Source organism: Lichenostomus cassidix, chromosome 5 (genome assembly GCF_008360975.1).
Source record: "Lichenostomus cassidix isolate B80296 chromosome 5, HeHo_3.0, whole genome shotgun sequence".
In the NCBI taxonomy this organism is placed as follows: Eukaryota; Metazoa; Chordata; class Aves; order Passeriformes; family Meliphagidae; genus Lichenostomus; species Lichenostomus cassidix.
In genome coordinates this window covers 20,195,259-20,214,869 of record NC_139486.1, presented here as the reverse complement: position 1 = coordinate 20,214,869, position 19,611 = coordinate 20,195,259, and the positions used below count along the sequence as shown (strand labels likewise).

Genomic DNA, 19,611 nt, shown 5'->3' with positions numbered 1-19,611 from the left:
CCTCATACTTTTCTGAATAGATAATATCATTGACACAAATTGCTGGATAAAAAAAGATGTCATGAGAATTGAAGATGTGTGGGCACTGAAATATTTTGAGAACTGAATAATGCTTTCCTTTCTCTGTTTAGTCTGACAGACAGCAATGTGTCTTGAACACTTTGGGACTGAATGATGGAGAAGATGAAAAATACATTTGAGAAATGCCTTTCTTATTCCAAATGCTTCACTTTGCCTCTCAAGAGTGTGTCCAAATTGGGTATAATATTTCTTTTACTAATGGCAATATTTAATCCACGTAAATAGTCCTAGTTACAATGTACAAATCTTCCTGCCCTGCAAATAATGGCTGCAAGTTTAAACTGGTCTTTGGTTCTTCAGGAAATGTTATTTTATTGTAACTTCTAATTGTGAATTACAATTATATTGGTAATTGGAGAAGCCTGCGGTTTTTCTTAACATGAGGAAATATCTAGCATTTCTAGTAGCCAAAAACCTTCAAGCTTCTAGGAAAAGTCCAGATTTCTTTAACAATGCAAGACAAGGCCAGAATAGGAACTCCTCCTTGAATGAGGACAGCAAGATCCTGCTCACAACAGAGAAGAATTTGCCAGTGTAATTTTCTCAAAGCTGGACTCTTAATTTTGTAGAAGTTCATGAAATAAGAATGTGAGAATGAAAACTTTTTTTTTTTTTTTTATTGCAGGCGTTGTCTTCGCCAGTGCAGACCATGGTCTTCTTACTGTGGGCAGTGGGAGTATGAGGTCTCCTCTGTGCCTGGGCACTCAGCAGCTGCCTGCAGCACCTCATGCATCAGCTTTCCTCCACAGAGGGCCTGCAAGGTGAGCCAAGGGCAGAAGGTGTGGCTCTTTCCCTCACTCATTGAAGACACACAGAAAAGCAGCCAAAGTTACACACAAAACTGAAGGTTTACCAACTAAAAGTAAAGCAGCAATGTCTGGAGATTAATCATTGATGAATGTACTAAATTAAGATGTCTATCCTATGTACCCAAGTAGAAACTTGTTTTATATTTTTTTTAGCATTACTATTCTATCTAAAGATAACACAGTACACTATAACAATGGCCTGTGTAATGATGTGTGCAAACTCACAAAGATTGGAACACTTTGAATTAGTTAGAATCTCATAATTTTCATATATAATATTTACCTGACTCACACTGAAATCAATATCTTCTTAGGTTTCTCCCAAGTCCAAGAGTACAAACAAATGTTTTTGGAATATATATTTTCTGTGCTGCCTCTCAAAGCATCTTCCCTGACCTTGAAGATGTTGAATGAAATTGATATTTGCAGTGCCATCAGCTAGCCTAGACAGATCCAGATGGATGGGTTGCTCTGAAATCTAATAGTCCAGAACACTTGCAGGGATTCCCCATGAGAAGGAATCTGGAAGTAATGGGAAACTTACTAGAGCCAATAGTCTCAAGGTCCTCTGGCTATCTGAACTCAAGGACTTTCAGACCTATTATTCTCAATTTAAGGAAAATTCCCTGTAGTACAGGCAATTTTAAGATTAAGAAATGGGAAATGCCTAAAAAAAATGTGAATTTAAATTTTAGAATAAATATATTTTGTCCTTGATAGGTCATTTATTATACTGCAAAAATGAACTTGGGGATACTGGTGGATGAGAAGCTGGACATGAGCAAACAGTGTGCACTTGCAGCCCAGAAAGCAAACCATTTCCAGGGATGCACCAAAAGAATCCTGACCAGCAGGTCGAGGGAGGTGATTCTGTCTCTCTATTCCACTCTCATGAGACCACACCTGGAGTGCTGCATGCAGCTCTGGATCCTCAGCACAGAAAAGACATGGACCTGTCCTTTTCAGAGGAGGGCCACAAAAATGATAGGAGGGCTGAACCATCTCTCTCATGAGGATGGGCTAAAAGAGTTGGGGTTTGGGAAGACCTCACTGCAATCCTTCAGTAGTTGAGGGGGTTCATAAGAAAGATGAGGATAGCTTTCTAGTAAGGCCTGTTGCAGTCGGTTTTAAACTAAAAGATGGTAAATTCAGGCTAGATATAAGGAAGAAATTTTTTGAGAGGGGTGCAACACTGGAACAGGTTGCCCAGAGAAATTGTGGATGGTTCATTCCTAGAATCAAGATGAGGTTGGATGGGGGTCACTTCAGAGGCAGTTGGACTAGATGAGCTTTAAACATCACTTTCAATCCAAGCTATTCTGTGGTTCTATATTCTTAGCAGCTCTTCCACATCACAAACTTTACAAAAGCCATAAATGCTACAAGTTATTTTAAGAAACCACCTTCAGTTTGGCTAAGACTAATTTCCTAACACCCTACAACATATTTCAAGGATGTAACTATTTCACAATACATTTTTTTTTTTGTAAAAGTGGCGGCACTGTATTTGCAAGAGTTACATGGAAATGCACATCACCTTGCTTGAGAGATGTCTGTAAAAACAGCTGGTTTTCCTCAGCAGTGCAGCATGAAACAGGGACTGAGTGAGTCAAGTTATAGAAATTTTCCTTGCTAATAAAATTGAGGTTAGACATGGAAAATTATCACTTGAACAAATGAGAGCTTGGAACTTAACAGAAACATTTGAAAGAGCCCAGGGACATTGCCTATCCTATTCCTGAAGACAAGTGACTAAAAATAAAATAATATAAATGTATTTTCTTATTACCCAATTTGTAATGGTTTTTAATTGTTAAAAAATACATGGGTAAATCTTATTTTTAAATAAAGACATTTCTAAAGTCTTTGGACAGTTACAATATTTAAGATGCTATTGCTACTTGCTACATGTGATCAGATTTAAGCAGACTACACTTTATTTTGATATGACCATGTACATTTCTGACACCTTAAAAGCAATGATTACAATCATTATCTTTGACATTTCAGCAGCATTAACAGATTTTATGAGAAATACAACATTTTCATTTAAGGAACGTTCTGTCCCCAAGAAGGAAATTGTTTGCTTTAAGGCAGGGACTTACAACAAATCTAACACTGTTTTTCCTGTCTGCTCCCCTAGCTCCACAGCAAGAAGCCATGAAAGGACTGTACCCTGGAACAGGGGAGAGAGACTCTACCTACAGCCTGTGCTTTAGTGGTGGCATTAGCCTGCCCAGTAGATCCAAAAATCCTATTCCAAACTTCCAAAGCTGTAAGTCTTGGCTTCACAGTAGGAGCCTGAGACCCCTTCCAGCAGGGTGGCAAATCCCAGTCAGGCTGCAGACCTGGCATGTGCAGCCCTACCCTGGAAATGCTCCTGCAGCTACCTAACCCAGAGCTGCAGATGCTGCCTGGCAGTGTTAAATCTGGCTAGGTTCAGAATCCAGGTCACACTCAAATTCTCTTAAAGTTTTTTAAAACTGAGACATCTTGGACGAGACATTCAAGACTCAACAAAAAGGCATTTTAAAGTAAATTCTTTCACTGTGCAATTCACAACAAATACCAATGGTGAGTTAGCTCATTACATAAACAGCAAAGGATTGAATTTTGGCTACCTTCAGTAACTCAATCTATTGTTCTCTCTAAGGAGAATATCAGTCTCTAGTGAGATGCTAATTAAGCTTCTTTTCTCTCTTGATACCTATATGAGTGTTATTACGTTATCAGATTTTTTGTTTTACAGTAACTAATAGGTATTCTCACAAAAGCCTCTAACACAGGCAAATAATTATCCCCATTTTGAAGCCGAAGTATAAAACACTAGCTGTAATGTACATTGTTAGTACAGGGTATCTGTGGATGCATCAGACCATTAAACTGATTTTTGAGTTCCTACTCCAATCTGCTTTGCTGACCTTAGAACTTCTGTTTCCATCTTTTTTTCCCCTTACTGCAGCAGTACAGTCTCAATGCCAAATTTTTGTCTTTCAGCTGCATCTATTTAATTATGAGTCAGTATCCCAAAAGAAGAACAAAGTGATTATACTGCAATGGGAATTTTCAGAATGTTTATCTGGTTATAGATATATGAATGAAAATAATGTACGAGCATATAAATAGAAAAATAAAGCTTTATTGTGGCTTCTTTGAAAGCCTGGAATGCATCTCAGAAGACAGAAAAGGAAACTGAAAAGAAGTCTTTACTCCAGCTGATAAATGTTTGTTCTCTCCATTTTTGAATCCATGGCAGACAAGACTAATGAAACAAGCCCACCTGCAGTGGCTAAATGTATTAACTTTTATTTTGAGTATAAGAATATTAAAAAAAGAAAGGTGTTTAAAGGAGTTTAATTACTTGGCATATAGATGAAAATAGGTAAGAATTATGAGTGTTGAATGCTGAATTATTCTGAGAATTAATATGATCTTTAATATATTTTTTTCTGCCAGAAACATTACATTTTTTCTTTTGTTTGCTGAATGTGGATTTTGAAATAGAATCAATCCTTTTAGGGTCAGAAAAATACAAACTATGGCCTCAGACCATTTTCTTGCATTACACAGTGATTCCCCAACAAATCACCTCGAGGGACTTTCCAGACCCTTTTCCTGTGATTGTGGGTTCAATTATCTCAGGCACCATTAGCAGCATCTCCAAAACTGAGAGTCTGAGAGAAGAGCTACAGAGGACACCCAGAAAACATAGAAAGCCAAAGTGCTGAGGCAGATCTGACATGACTTTGTAGGTATTTGCACTTTAGTAACTTCAGTAGAAGTTGAATTCCCCATTCTATTCACCCAAAGTCCTCTGGGGAGGTGAGCACATCGCTGCCACATGTGAAGGGTGAGGGTGTGTGAGCAGCTCCAGCACCATCCCTCCTCGGTGACCCTCAGCACTCCACTTGCCCGCATTGCAGATAGGACACTCAGAGGCAGAACCTTTTGTTCTAGGAGAGAAAGGGCTACAGTAAGTCCTAATCCTTTGTTTTTGGCATCACAAGAGTATCCACAGCAACTAAATGTGATGTGATACAGAAAGGAATGTGACTTCAAGTGCCAGCAGCTGGTGAATGCCTGAGGTGCAAAAATCCTCTTGTCATGCGGATACCCCCAGCAATGCCATATGCATGAAGCAAATCAAATACACACATCTGATACACGCACAGAAAAAGGTTGTTTTCTGGCAAGTGATATTTCTGCCTCGGGATACACTTTAGTCACCACAACAAAAGACTCCAAGGGAGCCAAAGATGGCCACAAAGTCCCCAAGGCACCTTTGTTAGTCACGGGATGGCTATTTATTTAAAAGGTCAGTGGGAAATACAAGTAACTACATCAAATTTCTGCATTTCCCATTGTGTTTTCAGAGTTCACTTATTATCTGTGTTGAATAAACAATACCGATGAGAAAACCAAGGATAAACCCAAAGTGTAGAGAGCAGTAAACTGCTTAGAAGTTGGCCCTAGAACTTTGGATTTGGGAAAGTTCTTTTCCCAGACTCACCTCAGATTTGCCTTAAGAGTATGACAAAGACCTTTTTGTTGTGTCTCTAGAATACCTAACACAATGGGGCCCTGATCCATGACTGGAGCCTCTGGGCATTGCCACAGTGCAAACAAATAACAATAGCTTGCAGCCAAAGACATTGCTGGGAATTGCTTAGTAGGCAAGCAAGCTTCTTATAGAAGTGTGTGCTCTGAGCACTTGCTCAGTTCACACAGCCTGGGTTTTCAGAGCACTCTTTGTTGCAAAAAGCAACTGTTGGAAATATCCTCTTGACCCTGAATCAGGGCCAAGAAGATAGAAGATATTAGAGCCACTTTTCTGTACATGTTACAGCACTGAAAGAGTCTTCCAGGATGTGAGTTTGGTGTGTGTTTGACCAAAGACTGCTCCAATGTCACAGCAATTATGTAAAACACCCATGCTTTGAGCAAACACAGAGTAGGAAATCTTTACACTACACATCTACTTATTTATGCACTGAATAAACAGACACGACTGAAAAAAACCTGCCACTGAAAACGTGTACCTGTTTCCTGGCTCTGGCACAGGTATTTGCATGCCCTTTGGCAATTCACATCTTTCTTCTCCTCCTTAAAACAAAAGGAAAACAAGAATTCTTCTCCTGCCTCACAGACATCATAAAGACTCACAGGCACTGTCAAACATTCATAAGCTGTGTGATGAGGCCAAGGAGAGATGTACAAATTTAGACAAGTCTATCACTCAGTTTGGGATGAGAAATCAAGTTGAAGTTACACAGAAAATAATTCTCAGGTTGCATTGCTTCCACTGCCTTTTTCCACCTAAATATGTATGGGTCTGGCTTCAAAAGTATTACAGTATTTCAGTAATTCCCCAGCCCTGCTGAATTTTGCATTTCTTCAATAGTTAGAAAACAGTGTCAGTTTCAATGTATACAGACTGTGTGAAAGCTGAGCAATAATCTTGTCTGTTGAAAACTACAGCTGTCTTTCTGTGTCTAGGTCCATGCCCGTAGGGAGAATATCCAACATATATTTTCCAGATCATTAGATATATTACACATCAAGTCTAACACAAGTTTTTTTTTAGTTAAATCTTATCAGTGGAGCCCCTTTCCGGAGTGCCTTTGCTACTGGGTGTAAGCCAACAGAGACAAAGTAGGGCTGCACTCATGCTCTTGCACTTCACTTTTGACAGTTTTTCATGTGAAGAAAACTCTCAACATTAGATTTTAGACCATGGCTCCTGTTTATTCCTATCTAGAACAAAGTCTGTAGACAAAGTCAATATATTTTATCAGATTAACTAGCAGCCAAGCTTTCAGGCACACAGGTCATTCATTCTTCATGCCTCTTTTTTCATTCTCTGCCATTGCAGGCCTCATCGGACTTAGCAATTTCTTACAGACAAGAAAAGACATCTCAAGAAAGTCATTCCCTGTTGCTGCAGCTGCCATCCACTGGGACAAAAAGATGAAAACATGGCAAACATCACTTCCCTATGAAAGAACTGGAGAAATGCCAAGATGCAAGTGGGCCAGCCTGTCTAATGGTGCACAGGCTCAGCTGTAGAATGGGGCAGCACCATCCTTGCTCTAAGCACTGTTTTTCACTTTCTTGAGCAAGATATTTTTCACATGGAAAACTATGAGCCTTGCTCATTCTGTTTCCTCATACATCAAGAATTTCTTTAAGGCATACAGATATATGCAAAGCATTTTTTTTCCTCTCTTACCAAAAACGTCACCAAACCCACAGTTTTACTCCTGTCATTTAGCTGTTCTCCCGCCCATCCAGCTGTTTTTCCTGTCTCCCAGTTATTTCTTTCTCAATGGAGATGTCTGACATGATTGATTTCTTCATGTATCTTGCCTTCCTCTGCAGTTCATTTCTGTTCTGCAGAGAACAATTCAGGTGTTTTCAGAATGTTCAGACAGCACATGGGGACCCTGGTTGTCAGCAGAGTTACATCCAACCACAGTGGTGGTGGGTGGGGGTAGAAGTGAGGAGTTGCAGTGGTACTCCTGTTGTGTAGGCAGAGCTGCCCCACAGGGTAGTAGAAACTTCCAGCAGCATTTCTGCCTCTCATGCTAGAACCAGGAGATAAAAAAGTATAGGAAGAAAGTAAGGATCCAACCTGTCTCTTCAATATGGAATTGATGGGAAAACTATGTCTTCCATACAGACACAGGGGTAACAACTGGCATAAAATGCAGACATTTAGGGGGAAAATTAGAGTATAAGAGCAGCTTTAGCAGTTTAAAAGACACAGCACCATTAATGTTTTTTTCAGTCAGACCCAATTACAACTGTTTACAGAGCCCTTTCTCATTCCCTCAGAGGCTTTGGCTGAATTCCCATTATTTCCGGGACCGAACCCAATTATGCCACTGACCACAGCATTCTGACTGCTTATTGCAATTCCATGGCAAGGACAGGGAACTCCCAGAAACAAGAAAGAGCTTGATTTGCTCCACGCTGTACCTGGAAACAGCTTCCAAAGCAACATGTTATGCCAAATAACTATGCCTCAGAGTAGCCAATTAATTTGTGCAATTCTAGATTAAAACAAAGGCTATTCCTTATCTTTTCTTTTTGAAAAGCATTTTTTTTCCAGGTAAAAAATGTTGGCAGAGTTTCCCCTTGGCTGAAATTTCAGAGCACAGTAATCTTTGTTCCACTATTTCCATGAACACAGTGCTAGGAGGCAATTAGAGGTGGTGAGTTGGGGGGAAATGGTGTTAGGGGTGAAGTAGGATATAGCAAGTTAAAGTTAAAAAGTACTTGTACATACCAGAGAAACCATCAGTTCTTAGAAAAATCCCATGTTATCCCAGGTCTGACCTGTGTCAGCAGATGTGCTTACTCACAGTGGCAAAAAAACGTGTTTGAAATGCCCTGCAAGATGATTTATTGACTTATTTCATACCGTCATTTCAGTTTCTATCAGCATTCAGACAGGCTGACCTCCTCTCCTACTCAAGATTGTTATGATGTTTTCTGTCATTATAGAGTACCATAAGTTATTAGCAACCAAGTTAAAAATACACAGGACAGAATAGAAACTCGGCCTTGAAAAAAACAGTTGAGATTCCTCTGTGAGTACAATGCAGTTCAGTAAGTCCAGAGCAAGCACAGCAGCATGTGATGGCTGCAGAAGGAATGCTCTGTGGAACAGATAGCATTTCAACAGGGCTTAGTCACAACAAAGTGAGGTGAGATTTGTAAGAACTAGCATTTCTAAGCGAGCCCTTTGGCAAACTCTGAAAAGAAGACACTTTGAGGGACTAGGTTATGAGAAATGCAACCACTGGCTAAAATTAACCTAAGTATGTGTAAGCCAGCAGGAAAGTAATTTTAGTTTTTATGCAATGTATAAGAAATGCATAAAGGTCTTTGAGAACACAGGGCATGTATGGGAACGTTTGATAGTTTTCAAGTCTTCTAATCAGATTAAAGAGAATGTCATCACATTAAACATGGATGTTTTTCAGATGGGCAAAAAAATGGGCATTTGCCAATTAACCATATCATGGACTTTTCCTTCAAACTTTACTTAGCTGAAGTTAACATTGTGTTTTACCTTACATGGGACAGCACTTTTGGGAAACTATTACCATCACAAATGTGGTCAAGGCTTCATGGTCAACTGCAGCATCTCATAATCCAGTGTCATTACACAGCTTTAATTATTCTCATCTTGAAAATTGGTCTAACAAAGCTAAATAAGAAGACAGAAACATACAATATCTTCTCTTCCGTGACTATGTCCCAAGAAAGTTTTACTCTATAATTGTAGTATGCTTTCTCTTCCACTGTTTTTTTTTTGAGCTGTGGGGTTTTTTTTAATTTCTAAATCTCATTTTACTCACTCGGCACTCACCTCCTCCTGTTTTCATTTGCACTCAGAAACCAATACCCTGCACAGTGCTAGGTCTGGCCATCATAAAATGATTCAGTCAGCCCAGCCCGGGATTCAGAGCTGAATTTCTTGGAAGACTAGGCCTTGAAGGCCTAATGCTTCAACAATTAATCATTTTTTTCCAGAGATTAGGAAATCCTCTGAAGAACCATAATCCAACTAAACACTTAAGTAGGTGCCCTACTTTCAACATGAGTCTCCTTTGTTGAGTGAGAAATACATAGGAGAGTATACTTGAAGGCCACAAAGGAAACCTGAAAGATGAGGCAGGAATAAGGTACAAGATTCTGATTCCTAGTGTATATTAGAAGTATTCATACTCTACAAGTTTCCCAAATTAATTCACTAATAAGCAGCACTGAAAAAAAATATATACACAATAACTTTCTATTGGCTCTTGGATGTAGTTGGACTAGAACTCACAGAAATCTGAAAAGAACAAAGCCTGTCATTTTTTGATGAATTCTCACCTTTTTCCAAAGAGGAACCACAGTTTGTATAAATAATTTTCTCTGGCCTGATTTTGTGGATTTCTAGTAGACACGGGAATATTGTCATCATTGTAGTCACCAGGGACAGCAGCACATCAGTTCAGCGGTGATATTGCTGGGGTAATATAACTGAGCTGCTACAGCCTAAAGTACAGTACTGCTCCCCTGGATACCACATGGGCTTCTGCATTCCACCATTACACAATATGTGCGCAAGTATTTTGTCACATGGAAATGGCTTGAGATGGAAAACTTTAAATGCCCCTACTCACTGCTGCAGAGAAACTGGATATTTCTCTGCTCTACACTTGTTCCTTAGCAAAAATCAAGTTCTTCATGTTGTAACACGCCCCCGAGTGACTGTCTGGCAGTGAAAAGCCTTACTTTTTTCTGCTTTCTCCACATCTGTATTCGTATCATTCTCTTTTCTCTCTCTATGACCTGCCTTTCCTTGTCTTTCTACTCTTCTTTTTCATCACTCTATTTTGCTTCCGTTAAATGCAAAGAAATATACGTTTCCTTTCTTCACGTTGAGCTTTTGCACACTTCTTTGTGACCAGAGGCTCCTATGGCTAAAGCAACTTTCATGTGCCTCCATAGCTGCAAGGCCAAATCCTTCAAAAGAATTTGAAAAGGAATGAGTAACTGTTGTGGTTTAGGAATGGTATTCCCTAATTCAATGATCCCAGTGAAACACTCCAAACCATGAGCCTTGTTCACTCCCCAGCTCCCCTTCCTCTTCCTCCCCCTGTGGTGGGCTGGAGAGGAGAACTGGGGGCACAAAGGTAAAGATCACAGGTTGACATAAGAGTAATTGCCTGGAAACAGCAATGAGAACGAAAATGAAGTCACAGCAAAAGTATTAATAACAGAGTGAACAAGAGCAGTAAACAATTAACATGCAAGTGCTCATGAGATGGAAACTGGCAATACCCGACTGCTCCACCAAGCTTCCTGAGCAGAAGGGACCTCTTCCCAGCTACTCCCTGCACATGGGGTGAGGTTGTGTAGAATAACTTCACAGTCCTAGCCATGCTGTTCCTGGCTACTATAAAATTTAACCTTGTCCTGGCTGGAACCAGGACATTAAAGAAGAGATGCATCTTTCCAACCCAAGGGCAATGGTAATTAGCTTATAGGCTGATACTAGCAGGGTAAATTCCTTGATGTACCTTCTGTTCTTTAGACAGTATTATAAAATTGTGGATATTTTTCTTTTTTGTTTGTTTTTGGGGGATTTTTTGTTTGGGTTTTGGGGTTTTTTTGTTTATTTGTTTGTTTGGGGTTGTTTCTTGTTTGGTTGGTTTATTTGGTGTTTTTTGTTTGGTTTTGGGGTAGTTTTTTGTGTCTAGGTCACTGTATTTTAAGGATGTTTACACCTAACTTTATCTCTCATCGATTGCTCTAGTGCTGTTTTAACTTGTCCCCTAGAAGGAGCACCTTCTAATACCATACTACTGCCTGTCTTTCCCTCTCCCTGTAGCTTCTTTGATCTGTTTACTTTTTACAGCCAAAACCAAGCATAAGCATTTGTATCCATGTTTTGGGTGGTTATATTACTTTCTGTTTGCATTTCTGCTTTTCAGAAGCTTTCATGGATCTGTTAGGGGCCAATTTATGGGGCCAGTAACAGGCAGATTTTAGACTGATCATGGCATTTCAAGTCAGAAATATAACAATTAATTTAAAATACCAGTTCTCACATTACTTCACCTTCATAATAAAACCTGAGGCAATGAAAGACCACAAAACTAAATACTGATGCAACATGAGACAATGGGTCACTTCAGGTTTAGTGACTACCAAGATACTATATTTATTCTTCAAACCCCCATACATATAGTGGAACTTGTTTTTCATGTACGCTGTAGAATTTGTATTGTATGTGTTGAAAGACTGTTTTTTTTCTTCCTGGTAGTGGGGAATCTGTGTTATTTGCACATTGCAAAACTTGTTCCACAGGTATGTTGTGAAATTTTATTGGGCATTTTACAGTTTGTGATTGATGTCATGTAGAAGTTGTCCAGCTCAGCTTTGTGTGTTACTGATTTATGAGTACCCCATGAAAGTGATTTGTTGTTTGATTTTCCTGGGATGCAAGACTGATACTACTGTTTAAAAAGTCAACATTAACTTATACTTTCCTTTATGAGCCTGCAAGAACGTTTTAAAACACAAACTGTGTCTGTGTATATTCTTTTGCATTGAATACAGTAGCACTCAACCCTGGTTGTCTTAAATAGGTGTTTATGAAATTGAATTTACTGCAAATAGAGTTTCCACTTGCTTTTATAGAAATATGTGTTTATTTCTGATACTATCAATGGGGTAAACCCAGTAATTGTCTGATTACCATGCATTTTGAATAGGTAATGTCCACTCTTAGTGAGTTTCACGCAGCAAACTGGTATGTATTGTATGTGAGTGTATAGCCCAAGAATATGTACAGACCAGGACACTAGAAGTGCTGTTAAAGATCCTCAGTGAAAGGGAAAGCATCTGTTCCTCTTCATGAGCATTTAGGCCTACATTTATTTTTCAAACACATTAAGTCATGCCAGTCGTCTCTAAGCCTCCCCTGTTCGCTTTCTAAGTCACAAAAGAGCTCATGTTTTCTTACTTAGTAAAACTTAGACCATTCTGTAGTTGGGGGTGAAATATGTCTAAGAACAGTAGGACTACTTAAAGTGTCAAGAGGAAGTCACTATATGACTTAAATCTTGAATCCATCTTTGTGTGTAAAACACAATGAAAAAAGATAAGATCCATCCCTTTTTTCTGCCATTCCAAGCAAGTCTAAGTCCTAGGCAATTAAAATCTCTTAGCTTTATTTTAAAATTACCACACTTTCATTATTTTGTGCTAAATCATTTCCATGATTAAATTAACAGCCTTTTCAGTTTCATAGGCAGTTACACCTCTGGTCAAAATATACCAGGCCTAATAAAATTAATGTCTCCTTTTCACCACTTTATTTAAAGCACTGTGCTTGTAACAGAGCCATTTTACCATGCTCACACTCCAACCACAGTCCATTCTTGTTAGTATCTGGATCACTTTACAAATGTTAACCATTACAGTTATTCATGTCTTAAATGGTGTCTACATTTCTTGGCCTCAGCTGGAGCCAAACAGGAGCACCAAAATACTACAGGAAATGTTTTCTTTGTAGTATCTTTGGGCATACACCAAAAACTTAATTTTAGGAACATTAGGCTGTTTGGAAAATCAGCAAGCTATTGTATTCTTGTTCACCAAAAATGAGCTTGAATTTCCTTGAGGTTTGTCTGCTTCTGTGCTACTAACAAAAAGTTATTTTTTACACAGGGAAAAAAAAGGAAGGTATGCTTACTTCTGGCTTACCTTCCAGAAATTAGTAAGTATTTTATCTTACACAAATACATTTATTTATAATAGATTTTCCTGAATAAAGTTCAGAGAAAGTTCAAAAGAGACAGGAAAAAGTAGACATCTCTTCCATGCCATCCTGGTGTCTCCATTGTATTGGTATCACAGTAGGGGTGGTCTTTGCCCAGCACTTAGAAAAGCACTGAGATCTGGACCTCAGCTTAGGAAAGTGCTTCCCACTCAGCTATGGAAGAGAGGGAAGGATGACCACTACCTGAAAGCCCTAATTTGAAATCATGAACCTACCTGTTTCATGATTTCAGAAAGCTAACTCTGAATGGCAAATTTTCTTTCCTTTTATCACCAGCCTTCAAGTTTCCACTCCTAGGGAAGCAGTGGCTGCCAGCCATGCATCAAGAAACCTCGCGCTGTCCTAGGCTATGCCAGGTCACAGCAGGCAGGAAACCATGCTGGGCTGTCTGAACCATGACTGCTTCAGGTCAGTGGGTATTTGACTTGCACATACCTGAAGGAATGTGTGCAGCATTATAATCACCCTTCTCAAACGACTGTGTTTTTTCCCTCCACATGCATGCATTCCCACAGGGACCTAGCCTTTTTCTCAGTATGTACGTAAGATCTGCTGCCAATACATGAAAGACGATGAGCAAGAAGATATTGTTGTTTAGTTTCAACAGAAGAAACTATTGTTTAGTCAGCAAATGGATAATTATCTTCCAATTAATCAAACTGATCTTTTATTTGAAGAGGATTTACTTTAGAATGGAAAAGTGCTGGGAAATAAAATCAACTTCCTCCCCACCCAAATTTTCTGTTTTTCTCAAACTGAACCAGAAGTAATTCATTTTGAAAGTTCAGAAATAGTTGATGAACTCTTGCTTCTTCCAGCTTTTCTGTGTTGTGTCTGCACTTCTGGGTTCCAGATAAATCTGGAAGTAAATGTGAAGTAATGGTCTCATGGCATTTTGGCAGGAACCTCTGGAAACCTCACAAAACAGCTTTTTCCAGACTCAAAGCTGATTTTAAAGGAGCATAATTTCAGCTATTTAAGAAATACATTCTTTCTCTCAGAAAACTTACTTTTTCATTTGCCAGTAGGCATGATTAAAATCCATCTAATTAAAAAGCCGTGAAAAAAACATACAAGAATCAAGTATGAAAATTTGTGGAGACAGCTCCAAGGTGACAATGTTATACCTGAATCTAGTTCAATATTGAGGACATTTAGATACAGAAATAGAACCTGTGTTGTGGTCTTATTTCCAGTGCAAATCTAAACCAATCAATCTTTAAAATTGTCCTTACCCCACCTCCAGTTAATGTATTTATCTAGCTGCCTATAACATATATATTGCCAGTCCATATATAAACTTCAAGTTGCTGTCACACCAGAATCTACTTTCACATGCAAAACCAGCTTTGATAACCAAGTGTGTATCAAGGAGGTTGTCTCTTGGGGTAACAGAGAACACTTTTAGCTGGAAATAAAGGGGTCACAGCTTTCAAAGTGGAAAAGATAGTGAGGTAGCGATAAAAGTCTTATACAGTGGCGAAGTAGGAGAGCCTTGTGTCATTCTATCTGCCTACTGACCACAGTGGCTGCTCTGCATTCCCTGGGATGGGGAACAAAGACAGATTGATTGTGGCTCACTTTGCTCATTAATCTTCCAGGTGACACAGGCAAAGCATTTCTGCTCTTCGTGCCTCATATTCCCATGTGCATGTTCAACGTGATATAAATGTACTTCTTTCTAAAGATCTGAAACCTTCTACATTATGTATATGTTGGGGTGACATATATTTTTACATTAAAAAGCCATGATCTCCATGGTTTTTACTAGGTTTTTACTGATCTCCATTATTAATTTTGCTAAGTGAAAATCAAATTCTGCCAAGTACATTTTGATATGTACAGTGCCTTGACTTTCCATTAATTTCAATATTCACTGTCTGTTGTTACTGCTTCAGAACAAAAGCAGCTCTTAAAATCATGGCTTTGTTAAGACAAGCAGAGTTTGGTCTAACTCAGTGCTTAATAAACCACATTTTTGGGTAAGATCCAATTGGTTTTTCCCAAAATTTTTCTACCGCTTTATTTCTGAGTATTTAAACACATGTAGATTGATTTGACCCTGCTTCTGACAGAGTACCTAAATGTTATGCAACAGTAACACCAATCAATATCAAAGCTGTGTTCTGTGCCACTGAACATTCATTCTTTCACTATATTTGCACAATAAAATTCTACCACAGAAAGTCGGAGCAAGAGGAAATCCTTTGCATATCCGTGGCAAAGGGTCCTGCATAGCATCCCTTTGGTGCAGCATCACAACTCATTTTACACAGTCACCTCAAACAAATCCATTCCAAATGAAAATCACTGCAGTGCTGCAGGACCTGACACACTGACCTCTAACCACGGGTAATGCTGGGGAACAGAATTCATTCTGTCTTCTCACAACGGTGTGCTCAAAAGTAAGAGTCTTCCTGATCTATACATCAGAAGGTTAGAAAATTTAAATCGGAATCACACTTCACTGGAAAATAAGTGGATTCAGATTTTCAAGCCATGCAAAGCAAAATTGTAAGGCATGTTTAAAGGAACCTGGATGTTAGCTGAGATTTCTGAGTTTCATATTCAGATGTTTGATACAATTTTCAAAAAACAGTATTAGAGAACAATGTTCACATGATGAAATGTTCAAAACAATAAACTTGCTGTTCTGAAGGTGAACAAATAAAAAGCCACCTGTGCCTTTATAGCCCTTGGCAGGGCTATATGGACATGAGGAAATGCAGATGCGTGACTTAAAAGCATATCTGTTTACATATATAGCATACAAAAGGTATCTTTGCCAATAGGCTGACACTAAGGATCATGAAGGACAAATCCCAAAATGCACCAGCGAGAGACTGCAGAAAGATCTTAAAGACCCTTATAATAAATAAGCCATTTAGCAGATTCAGTGTCTACAGATTGCTGATGAAAGCTGATGAAATTATTATTCATGCTGAAAATTCACCTAACAATAATCTACTATATGTAGTGTTTGCAGAAAAGGCAGAGGCCCCTGGAGAAAAATAGGTACCCTAAAATTCTCTACAGATGTATAACTCTTTAATCCCCTCAGCAAAATGTCAACCATGCTATATAATCACAAAAATGCATGCATACACAGATGTAAGCACACAAACAAACTTCCCATCCAAGAACCAGGTAAGCTGATTCACCCTCCTACCAGGGAAACAACCACACTTGTACTTTAATCTTTTCCTGTGGGGAGGTGTTTCTTTTCTTGTACCCTCTCTATTGTTTGTGTAACTGTTCATTTTCTTATCTCACTGCTGTTTCCAGTAAATTGTTATCTCAACCTATCATCTTTACCTTTTGTGCCTGCAATTCTCATCTCCATTCTGCCACAGAGGAGGGTGAGGGGAAGGGTGGAATGAGCAGGGTGTGGCTTGGAGTGATTTCAGGGGAAATACTATACTGGAGAATACCATTCCTAAACCACAACAGGCAGAAAAGAGAACTGTCCATCGTGAGTGCCCAGCACAGCTGGAAGGGGCAGCCTGTGTCCTAGACAGCCACAGAAGAATCTTCCACAATCATATTGGCAAAGGGTCACTGTCTGATCCCAGCCAGCATGTTCTTTTTTTCCCAGTGAGGTTTAATGACAAAGGCCACTTCCCCAGTCCCCAGTCCTCCCTAGAATGACAAAGGGGATGTTCTTAACATTTCCCTCTTCCTAAAATTAACTGCTGTCATTCTCCCATTCTTACTGATCAGTCTCTTCCCACTAATGAACCCCTAAGTGAGGTTAAAAAGTTCTGATATGAAGCATCAGATACTTTTGGTTAATGCTTCTATTTTATTGTCTTAAGCCCATAAGGGCCATCAGTGACAATCCAGTGTAACCATCTAGTTGACTCCTCCATCTCTTCTTACAGTGAATTGCTGACAAGGCTTTCTTTTGCAAAAGGAGATTAAATAAAGACAAAATGTCCTAAAGCAGCAAGTCCCTAAAAAAAATAAAAGTAAGCACCTTGGATTCAGTTGCTGCAAAACTGCTGGCATCAGTTGTTTTCACTCACAGCCCATGCAGAGCTGATGCTCTGAAACTGTAGAAGTACACTCTAAAAACTAGTGTAGAAGAATCACTTACTGCAAGTGATTTCTGCAGGCAGCCTAATTGCCTGAGCTAAGCAGAGACAACTGCACATGTCTGCCTGACTTTCAGGTGTACAAAACATGATCAGGAAGAACGTTTGGTCAGGAGTAAAATTTTGGCTACTTCTTGTGTCCACAGAACGGAATGGAATTTGAGGACTTTGGTCCTGACCTCTGGGTCAATACCCATATGTGGCCTGAGCCAAAGCACCTCAGTTAAGTTGAGATTTTTTTTTTGGATGTGTGTGTGGGTGTGTTGGGGGGGGTGGGGGTAGGAAAGGGGGGTAATGTGTGCTTGCAAAGCACTTTAAGGAACTTTTTGAGATTAAGAGCATTGTTGATTTGACTTAAACAATGAATCTGGAATCGGTTTTTATTAAGATACAGTACATATCTCTCAGGCAAATTTGTGTTTTCAAACACTGCTTCTTCAACTACACACTAGTTGTGTTTTTAAAGTATTTTTTTTTCCCCATGCAAAAGACAGAAGCTTAAACTCTCTGATAATGACATGACTCCTACCACTGGGGCCCTTGGCCCTGATGTTTGTCATTTAATCCACTTCTGTGTGGTGATTTTCATGGAAAATCTCTTTATGGCTAGCACTCCATCCTTAATAAAGTGGACAGAACATTTTCTCATTAGAGCACATTCCTTCAGAGAAACAGTGGGAGGAAAGAGACTAACAGAAGATTGTGTAACCAGAACCAATTAAAGGCAGTATCCAAAATTATTTAAATCATACAGCCCTCAGCATGATTGGGGCTGGGAAGACAGTCCAAATTGCCATTGCATTTTTCCTCTTGCATCCTCTTCAAACAAGCATCCATATCAGAATGTCCTCCTAGAGTTCTACTGGGCCTTTTCATATTGAAAGGGATCCAAAAAGCTGTGCAGACTGGGTAAGTTTTGGGCACGATATAGTTCTGAGGCTCTTCACATCCACATTGCTTTTTTCTATATACCTCATTGATGTGTATCTCTCTTCATCTAACAAATTCAGATCACATCAGCCCCCATTTTACTAACAATGAAGGTTGAATTTGCAGCTGTTTAGTTGCACCCAGCATGAGCTAAGGGCTTCTGATCCATGAGCATTTTGCACAGAACTGAAAAAGCACCAAATCTTTTCAGGGCAGCAGAATGTGCTGACTCCCACTGTGCCAACGCTCCTGCTCACACAAGAAGTGCCACGAAAACATCAGTAACCACAAGATGTTAGCTCTAGCTTTGTATTTCATTCCAAGCTCATGAGAATCTCAGAGCTTCTTAGGTCTCAGAGCTTCCTACAGAGAATTTTTTTTACTGTGGGTGGTAAAAGAAATTGCAGTGTTTGCCCCACCTGCTGATTGTTTATAACATTATAAAAAACTGGAGAACAGAAAAAGATCAGCAGGCATGTCTGCCATTCAGACCTCATCATCCATCACTGTTTTGGTCCATTTGAGCTGTTCTTCCTGTGCTAGGAGTAGTTTTGAGGTTAGAAGCACTCCTAAATGACCCCATTGGTGTTCTACACTAGAACTGTGTTGTCTCAGGTAATTTGTAGGCTCCTGTCACTAAACCTGTACCTTTCTCAAACTATACACTCTGTAAATTGTTTTGATTTTTTTCTTCATAAAAGTATTTTCTTATCATCTACATGCTTTATTAAGGAATTACGCTTTTTCCCTTCAGGTTCTGTAATGGCATATATTGTTTGCACAACATCTACTTGCCTGTTTTGCTACTCAGCCACACACCAGAATTTGCATCAGGACTCTTACACTGTAATTATATTCTGTATCATTTTATGTAATTGTGTAATGTGGTTTTGGGTGTTTTTTTTTTTTTTTTTTACATAGAGTTTTGTAACAACCCCAATTAAACTCACAAAACTATTTTTGGAAATATTGTTCCCTACTGAGTAGCAGAGGAGAATTTATAACTGGTTTCTTCTGATTTTTTCTGTCTATTACCTCTCCTATCAATGTGAGTTACCTCTGATGAACTGATCTGCAGATGTGAGTGTATTTGGGTGTTTTTCAAAAGGCATATGTACATTGTCTTAAGTTATAAGGGGATGGCAATTCAACGTTTCCCTAATAATGTGTCTTTTCAAGATATCTCAAGATAGGAACTCCACAGATGCAAGAAATAGTGATATCATTGTGGCAACTGATGCTTCATTCAACATCTAAACACATGGAGGAGAACAAGGAAGCTCTGGCAAAAAAGACAAATCTACCTCTACTGCTACCATGGTATAGCTTTTTAGCTGCAGAGAATTACTGT

General features: G+C 39.1%; 1 long non-coding RNA gene across 1 annotated transcript; it reads left to right on the top strand.

Moving 5' to 3' along the window:
- Window positions 1-715: 715 nt before the first annotated feature.
- LOC146436086 (uncharacterized) lies at window positions 716-13,988 on the top strand. Its single transcript, XR_014852883.1, has 3 exons — window positions 716-842; window positions 13,513-13,644; window positions 13,752-13,988. It is a non-coding gene; the product is annotated as an uncharacterized LOC146436086 (long non-coding RNA).
- Window positions 13,989-19,611: the final 5,623 nt, after the last annotated feature.